Source organism: Alosa sapidissima, chromosome 14 (genome assembly GCF_018492685.1).
Source record: "Alosa sapidissima isolate fAloSap1 chromosome 14, fAloSap1.pri, whole genome shotgun sequence".
NCBI classification, from domain to species: Eukaryota; Metazoa; Chordata; class Actinopteri; order Clupeiformes; family Clupeidae; genus Alosa; species Alosa sapidissima.
In genome coordinates, this window is record NC_055970.1 from 26,141,579 (window position 1) to 26,149,624 (window position 8,046).

The 8,046-nt window shown below is 42.6% G+C and overlaps 1 protein-coding gene across 1 annotated transcript in view; it reads left to right on the plus strand.

Moving 5' to 3' along the window:
* The first annotated feature begins 4,432 nt into the window (after positions 1 to 4,432).
* si:dkey-237h12.3 (teneurin-3) overlaps positions 4,433 to 8,046 on the plus strand; it is a 166,329-nt gene continuing 162,715 nt past the window's right edge. Inside the window, 1 exon segment of the mRNA XM_042061969.1 lies at positions 4,433 to 4,872. The gene's annotated coding sequence lies outside the window, so the exon portion shown is untranslated.

Consider the following 8,046-nt stretch of genomic DNA (forward strand, 5'->3'; position numbering starts at 1 on the left):
AAAAACACATTGCTCACAATTATTGGCACCCCAAGAAAAATCTTATATACAAAATGTAACAGAAGCATTTTCCTATCTAATTTCAACTTCTTTAAGTTAATCAGAGTGTCAGAAGTAGTTCATGACTTTCTTTTTCACATAGGTATGAAAATAAAGTGACACAGAAGCTAAATCCCCTAACAACATTGGAAAGACAAGAGAATACACACTGTTAAAACAAATGTGTTGTCCCTATCTGGACACAGGGATGTGTTAAAAGCAACGCAAGTTGTGTTATTTTCAACACATTAGTTTTAAGAGTGCACTACATTTAGATAAAAATGTTTGTAAATCAGGGAATGGCTATACAAACGAGGTACTTTGTTGAAAATGCCTATATTTACAGTTAGAACAATGATAAAAAGGTTCTAATCAACTGGAAATGTGACACAAAGATGCTTGTACAAAGACCCATGGTTATCTTACCCAGTATGGATGGTAAGATAACAATTCCATAAGAACCACTTTGTATGGAAGTGTGGTCTATTGTCAGATGAAATGAAAATTGCGCTCTTTGGCAAGAAACACATAGGTGTTTAGGTGTACATAGAAGAATAACTATACTGAAAAGAACCCCATGCCTAATGAGAATTATGGTGGAGGGGCTGTGCTATTGGGGCTATTTTTATTCCCAAAGGCCTTTGGAACCTAATTAAGGTGCATGGCATCATGAACCCCAAGAAAAACCTGAAACATTTTCAAAGGAAATCTATCAGTCTCTGCCAAGACACTAAGTGTGTCATGATTGGATCATGCATTAGGTCAATGAGCTGGAACAAACGTCCAGATCAAAACAAAAATGGTTTACTGAACACAAAATCATTCGGCCATTGCCATCTCAGTCCCCTGCTCTAAACTCCATAGAGTGTAAACTCCAACAGTGGGGTGAGTCAAAGAGGAGAATGCACAAGTGTGGACCTAGGAATCTGGATGATCTGGGGAGATTTTGTAAAGATGAATGGTCTTAAATCCCTTGGTTTGTATTCTCCAACTTTATGGGGTGTCATAGGAGAATATTACAAGCAGTTTTGTTGGCAAAAGGAGGCTTAAGAAGGTAATACAAGCAGGGGTGCCAATAATTGTGAGCAATGTGTTTTTGTTAAAAATATTTATTTCTTTATGAGATTTTCCTTTTTCTCAAAATGAATTTGCTTCCCTTCAAAGTTAGATTTTTCCTCATTGTTTTAAAGGGACACCAGGCAAGCCTGATGCTTTTTCTCTACGAAACTCCCCCACGCTCGGTCTGAAGTTCTTTTCCTTTTCTTTGCATCTTCCATCAAGGGTTTTCGTTGCTTCTTCGCCGGCTCTGCCATTATACACACCTTTGCAACAATCGCTAGCGTTTCGTTAGCCTGCCTCTGTGCTGTGGATGCAGGATGGAAACTGAAACTGCTTCGGTCGCCGGGTACGATACACTGAACTTGCAAGCGGGATATTCTTCCTACAGGCAGTAGGGGCGGGCGAGAGAGTCTTCATTCGCCCTGTAATGAGTCATTTAACCATATACCGACTTACGAAGATGAGTAATTAACACAAAAACGTTGCCTGGTGTCCCTTTAATTGTGAGAATACAATAAATCACAAACGGATTATGTTTTATACCTGTTTTTAGTCAACTTTAGCAGAGGTGTCAATAATTCTGGAGGGGACTGTATATATAATATACATTTATATTAAAGTCTTAAAGGCGAGGTCAGTGATTGTGCAGGAAGTCACATTTGTTTATATTTATACTTATATTTAAATTCATTAGCAGATGCCTTTGTCCAAAACAACCAAACGAAACACACCAGAGAGGTAGCCTCAACCCTCCCTTCAGTATATGAGGGACAGGCTGCCCCCACTTTGTTTGTGTCCAGTTTTCGGTGCCTGGGCTGCCGGCAAAGACCGGGTATTTTTGGTCACGGAATGGGCAGATAGCGGTTCGGGATGTGATTGCTGAATAGGGCAAAAAATGTATGGGCTTGAAATCGCTTATGATCACTGGCTGCACCTTTAAGTGTCTTGGTTATAATAAAATGCAGAGATGCCATAGGGAATGCTTGTTATTTGTCTCATTTAAGCAATTATCTATTTATCAAAATGTACTAATAGCATATTTCAGGTGGTCCAGTGGTGATTAACATTCTAGTGGTTCACCTGTTAGCAGCTCAAGGCTACAAGGGATCGATGTTTTGGCCTTGAGCATAATCCACATACTGCCTTGAAAGAAAGAAAAAAAACGCAGCCGACAGCCTTTGTTAGTAATAAAAGCCACTATCTCTCCACAGATGACAGAGTTCCTTTCTGTTTTTCTCTGAGCCCTTCTACTCACCAAGACACCGACGCGTAATGGTTCATTCACACAAGGTACGTGTAGACACGTAGCCTACATTCCACATCTCTACATGGGTTAGAGGAAATGTGCTGTTCTCCTGGAGAAATGCTGGGGGGATTAGGCTAATGCTACTTTATAGTAACCCCTCTGTCTGTTACAGAATGGTTCCACATTTGTTCCGCCTTTGGTGCAACACTTTCTCTGGCTCTATCTGCAACACCCACCGCTGGTTTTAGAAATTATGAAAGATGGCTTACTTTTGGAAAGAGCACTCAGATAAACACCGGTAGTCTTCCGCCAGTAGAGGGCGCAAGCGACAGCGACAGCATCTTCGAAGCAGAAACAGGTGGAGTGGAACGAAGCAAATAGAGTGGGTTACGCTATATATGCTGACAGAACTACCGTTTGTTTCTGATGTGTTTCAGGTACGAGAACACACTCTGAACAATGTTTGTTTACTTTTAATGAGTTTCTCAATAGCTCAATTAGCTGTTTCGAAAGATAATATAAGCACATTCATCAACCAGAAATGAAACAGCATGCAATGCAAGTGCAACACATAGTGCAGGCAGCAGGATAACATGCCCATTGATACATTATCATTTTCTGCATAACTAATGAATTATACATGTTTTCCAAATATGAGAATGAGCGTAACTCATAATTGCTTTGCGCAAGCTTTTGAAGTCTAAAAGCTTGATGTATTGGCAAAGAAAGGAGAAAACCCCCAGAGTGTCTACCACCAAGATAACACGACATTTCTCGAGGCCATGAGTAACTAAACTCTTTCTTATGTTGCATTCCGATGTCCTTGAATGAGCGACCACGTCTAAGGAAAGATTGGGACATGAAAAAGAAACGCCTTTCATGTTGATAATGCCCGAGACATTTGATGGAGGGGTAAGGTTTTGATGTGATGTGGATAATAGGACGCCAAAGCTCACAAATCGCTCAGAGAGGGTCTTGTTGCCTGAGATAACTCCTCTGCACAGCATGTGGTCTTTGGCTAGAGAGAGAGAGAGAGAGAGAGAGAGAGGGTGTCGAGGGATAGGGTGCGAAAGCCCAAACCGCCAGGAGAAGCTCTGTCCGCCTCATACTGAGTAACGCGGGCTTTCGCTGACAGGTCTGATTTTAGCAGTCTCGTCGAACTCAACTCCACTCCTCTTTATCTTGTCCTCGTCCGCACACACACACACACACACACACACACACACACACACACACACTTACTCTCTCTCTTTCTCTGTGTGAGTGTGTGTGTGTGTGTGTGTGTGTGTGATCACATGCCTACGTGTGTGTGCGTGTGCGTGTGTGTGAAAGAGAGAGAGAAAGTGAGGGTATACACACAATTTTTCATGTTACATGTTACTGTTTCCCTTAATGCTGTCAATGTTATAATTGTTATGCTGTTTAATTGTGCTTTGGCAACACAGTCATGCTAATAAAGCAACCTTGAATTGAATTGAATTGAGAGAGAAAGAGAGAGAGAGGCAGCTTCGGGTTGTTCTACTGTTTAGAAGAGGTTAAGGAGCCTAGCACCTGACCACGCCGACTCACTGACACCTGTCAGTCACGCTTATCAAATGATTCTTTCCATGCAGCATGCAGTCTAGCAATCGGGAGTAGGCTAAGTACTCTTTTAGCAGAGAGTGCAGATGTTTGCCTCTCATAACGGATCCCCCCCCCCCTCCCCACACACACACACACACACACACAAAGAGAGAGAGAGAGAGGGGGGGGGGGGGAGAGAGAGAGAGAGGTTGTTATCCGTGGCTCATGTTTTAGACAATAAAAAACAACCAGTGTACTTCTTTGTCTATGAATCCCAGAATCTAGATTTCTGCCTTTACTACATCTGTTACCCGTGATTTAGTTTATGCGTGGGCTACTTATGCGACAAAGGAATATAGGAATGGTTAAACCGTTAACCGATTTTGAATTAATTACTAAATCCATAGAGCACTCCTGGGTTGAGACCTACTCTTCGACCCACTATGCCCGGCGGCAACTGTATCTCTGCAACCTTTCGCTAGTCCCTCTCTCACTCTCTCCTCCACACCCACGCGCACACACACGCACTGCTCCGCCACGGGAGTTTTACTGACATCCCCGCGGCCGTGCGTGCCAAGGAAGAGTGGTACAATCCGGCGCTCCTGCTGCTGCCGTTGCTGCTGCTGCCGTTGCCGACACACACGTGTGGTTGCCACCAGCCGAACTCCTATGTGTCAGACGCTGTCGCGTTTCATCACCACTATATTTCCCACATCACTTACGCCGCCGCTGGTTTACGCAGTGTGTTTTCGTATGTGTGTGTGTGTGCCTGTGTTCGTGGCTGATGCGCTGTGTTTAACACTGGAATCTGCTGGACGTTAGAGGTTGATCAAGAAGGTGTGAGAGCGGGATATTTTGTCTCTATTCATTGATGATTGACCCGGTGCTCGCCAAGTTTGGATATTTGAAGAGAAAGTTTGTGCCTGGCCCAAGGGGGATGGGATTGTGAAATCAGACCAGACCAGGTAAGGCACTGAAACATGTCATAAGCAAAATAAGAGCTCAAATTCAAGTTTAAAGTTTAAATGCGATTTTGCTTAGAGATGTAAGATGTTTGGCATATCATACGAGATAAGCGATCACGCTGGAAAATCTAGACTTTCTCGTTCACTGTATAGCTATGTGCTATGATAATATAATACGGGTGACGAATGAGGTCCTGCCAGACACCGTGGCGCAGGACTCTTGGCGTATATAACAGAACATCCCAATTAATTTTTCCGTGCAGACGGCCCGCTGAAGTTTACATAAGAGCCCGTCGATGCAGTAATCCGTATGTATGACGAGAGCCCATGAACCTCTTCGTGAGTGAACCGCTCGTTTGCTGGTCCATGGTCTTGCCAAAGGGAAGAAACAGGTTGTTCAGGTAGGGGTTAGTTACGCGGTAGTAAACAAAACAACAAAGTGTAATATGCTTAGCATTAAAACCATCCTTAAATGTAGGTGAGGTTTGCAATATTTTTACCGCGTTTTCTAGATGCATTGTTGTATTTGGTAATGTGACATCGGGTTTAATATTTTGGACACATCATGACCACATAGGCTAATTCAGTTAGGACGTATGCAATTAGTTTATAGCGACAACAGGACATGGAATATAATCTCACATTACATAATACGATGGGATTTCAAATCATTCGTGAATGGGAGAGGAAACAAATGTCCATTGATGTTAGTAAATTACACCCTGGGTCGTGGAGTAATCTTATAGGCTACTTTGTCCGATCACTGGCCGTGGGCGCATCAGTATGGTGGGTGATTGGATTGGTGATTTTGTGCTATTGTTAAATAAATCTGTAATGTCTTTGAAGTTAACCTGTTATGCAGTCCAACTTATGTGTGACCTTAGTAGTAATTATTTGTTTAATTTAAGCTACAAAGAAAAACGATTATTTCACTTCAACCGAATACACACGCATCCTTACCTCAGTAGTGCAACATGGGGACTTTTGAGTGATGTTTGTACTCCGTATCACGCTGAGGCGTTTGCTGAACGTTCTATTGATTTTCGTCCTTTCCCTCAAGTGGTATTTACAAAATATCATGTGATGACTTCACTGTCAGTTTTGCTGATTGACTGGAGTCGACTGGGAGAAAAAATTGCTGTGAGAGTGACTGATGAATTCATATCTCTGTGGTACACATTTGAAACACTGCCTGACTCCAGATTTGAGGCAAATGACCGACTGGTAAGTTAGAGCTGGTAGAGCTAAAATACACTGCGGGGAATTCATACATTTTAAATGGTCACATCACCAATGGTGGATACCACTTGGTTTTGGCGAGTATGTCACGCTGTTGTTACCAAGGTCACTTGTACAGACTTTGTCCAGCGAAAACCACTTTAGCGGGTAATGAATGTTTAGGCCTCATCTAGCGCCTCAGCCCATTAAGCCTAATTATGATCTTTGGAGACATGTAATTGATACGACTAGACATGGTCTAACAGTGGACTATAAAGTCTAATAACGGTTGTTTGAACAAGTTCTAATTAAGCGCACTCTCACACACAGCAACATCAGGCGCTACGCGTCATTCACACCGTTTCATGACGCAGAGTGAATAAGCACGGGTGACTGTGCTGCGGAATAAGCGGGTTTCTGTCATGTGTTAAGTGGGGTTTCTGTCTTGTGTTAAGTGCCAGAATTGATCCTCTTCCCACCCTGTATTGGGAAAGTATTGACGGTTTCGCACCCAGAGGCACATATGACTGAAGTTTTTAAAATGAAATGAAAATGTTAACCTGAAGGGTAGCATTATTTGCCACTTGGAAACATTTAACAGTATGTACAGCAGTCATCAGTATTGTACACTGACAGTCAGTCACTACAAATTGACAAAGACACATGTTGTATACTTTTTACACTGAGACACTGTTTTTTATCATGTCAGACTTTGGTTAATAGACCTTTGTCTTTTGTGTGTGTGTGTGTGTGTGTGTGTGTGTGAGTGTGTGTGTGTAGGGTTTCCCCCTTCTATTTCCTTGTCGACTGCTGCTGTCTCCACAGGAAACCACTCTTAGAGATTTACACACTCGGCTGCACTAGAGACACAAAGCCAGTGAACAGGCAAACGCTGCCAAACACACTTCTAGGCAACAGCAGCAATGAGAAACATATAGAACCGTATAGAATCATATACAACGAAGATGAAATCAACTAGAAAACAGAAGACAAAAACAACATTAACAAACAAATATATGTGGGAAGAATCTGCAAGATGAAGCGCATCTTTGTCACGTTGATTAGCGTTTCTCAGCTGTCTATGCTCGTACTGGTTGATACAGAGCTCGGATCAAGAGCAGCCTTAGAACCGGGACCGTCAGTGGGTTCTGCCAGAGAACGCGGCAGCAGTGATTGGCTGTAAGGAGGAGCCTCTTGATTGGGTAGACCTGGAGAAGGCTGTTTGCAGAGAGAGGCAGAAACTGGAGGAGAGCTAGGGATCCTCAAATCCCAGACTTCAAAGGCCTGAAGCCAAACCAACCAACTAACTAACCATCAAACTAACTTATCAACCAACTAATCATCTAACTAACTAACTAAGTAACTAGCTAACTAACCATCTAATTAACTAATTAACTGATTTACTGCTGTTCCAGCACCCATTGACCCTTTAGTGCAGATGTACTGGGATTACAGGATTTGGTGGTCAGAACTGGGTTATGTCTGCAGAAAAATACAGGCCTGATTTTATTGTTGTGTTTTATGGTTATTTGGTCATTTTAAAAATGTTGTGGTGAATGCATATAGATGCATATGCATACATACAGTATATAGACATATACACACACACACTCACACTCACACTCGCACGCACGCACCCACACACAATGTAAAAATATACACACACACACACACAAGATGGCACACACACAGATACACACACACACACACACAAATGCCCAAAGATCTTTAGCAGGAGAGCACACATTCTGCTGGAATATAAATGGAGAAGAAGCCCAGCAAGCGTCCTGACAGGCTCAAGTGCAGATTGTTATGAATACGCCATATGCTGTTTTGATACAGGGCGCTTTGACTGTGATTTCCACTCTGTGGAACTCAGAAGTGTGTGTGTGTGTGTGTGTGTGTGTGCGTGTGTGCGTGTGTGTGTGTGTGTTTGTTGTGCTGATGTGTGTTTGT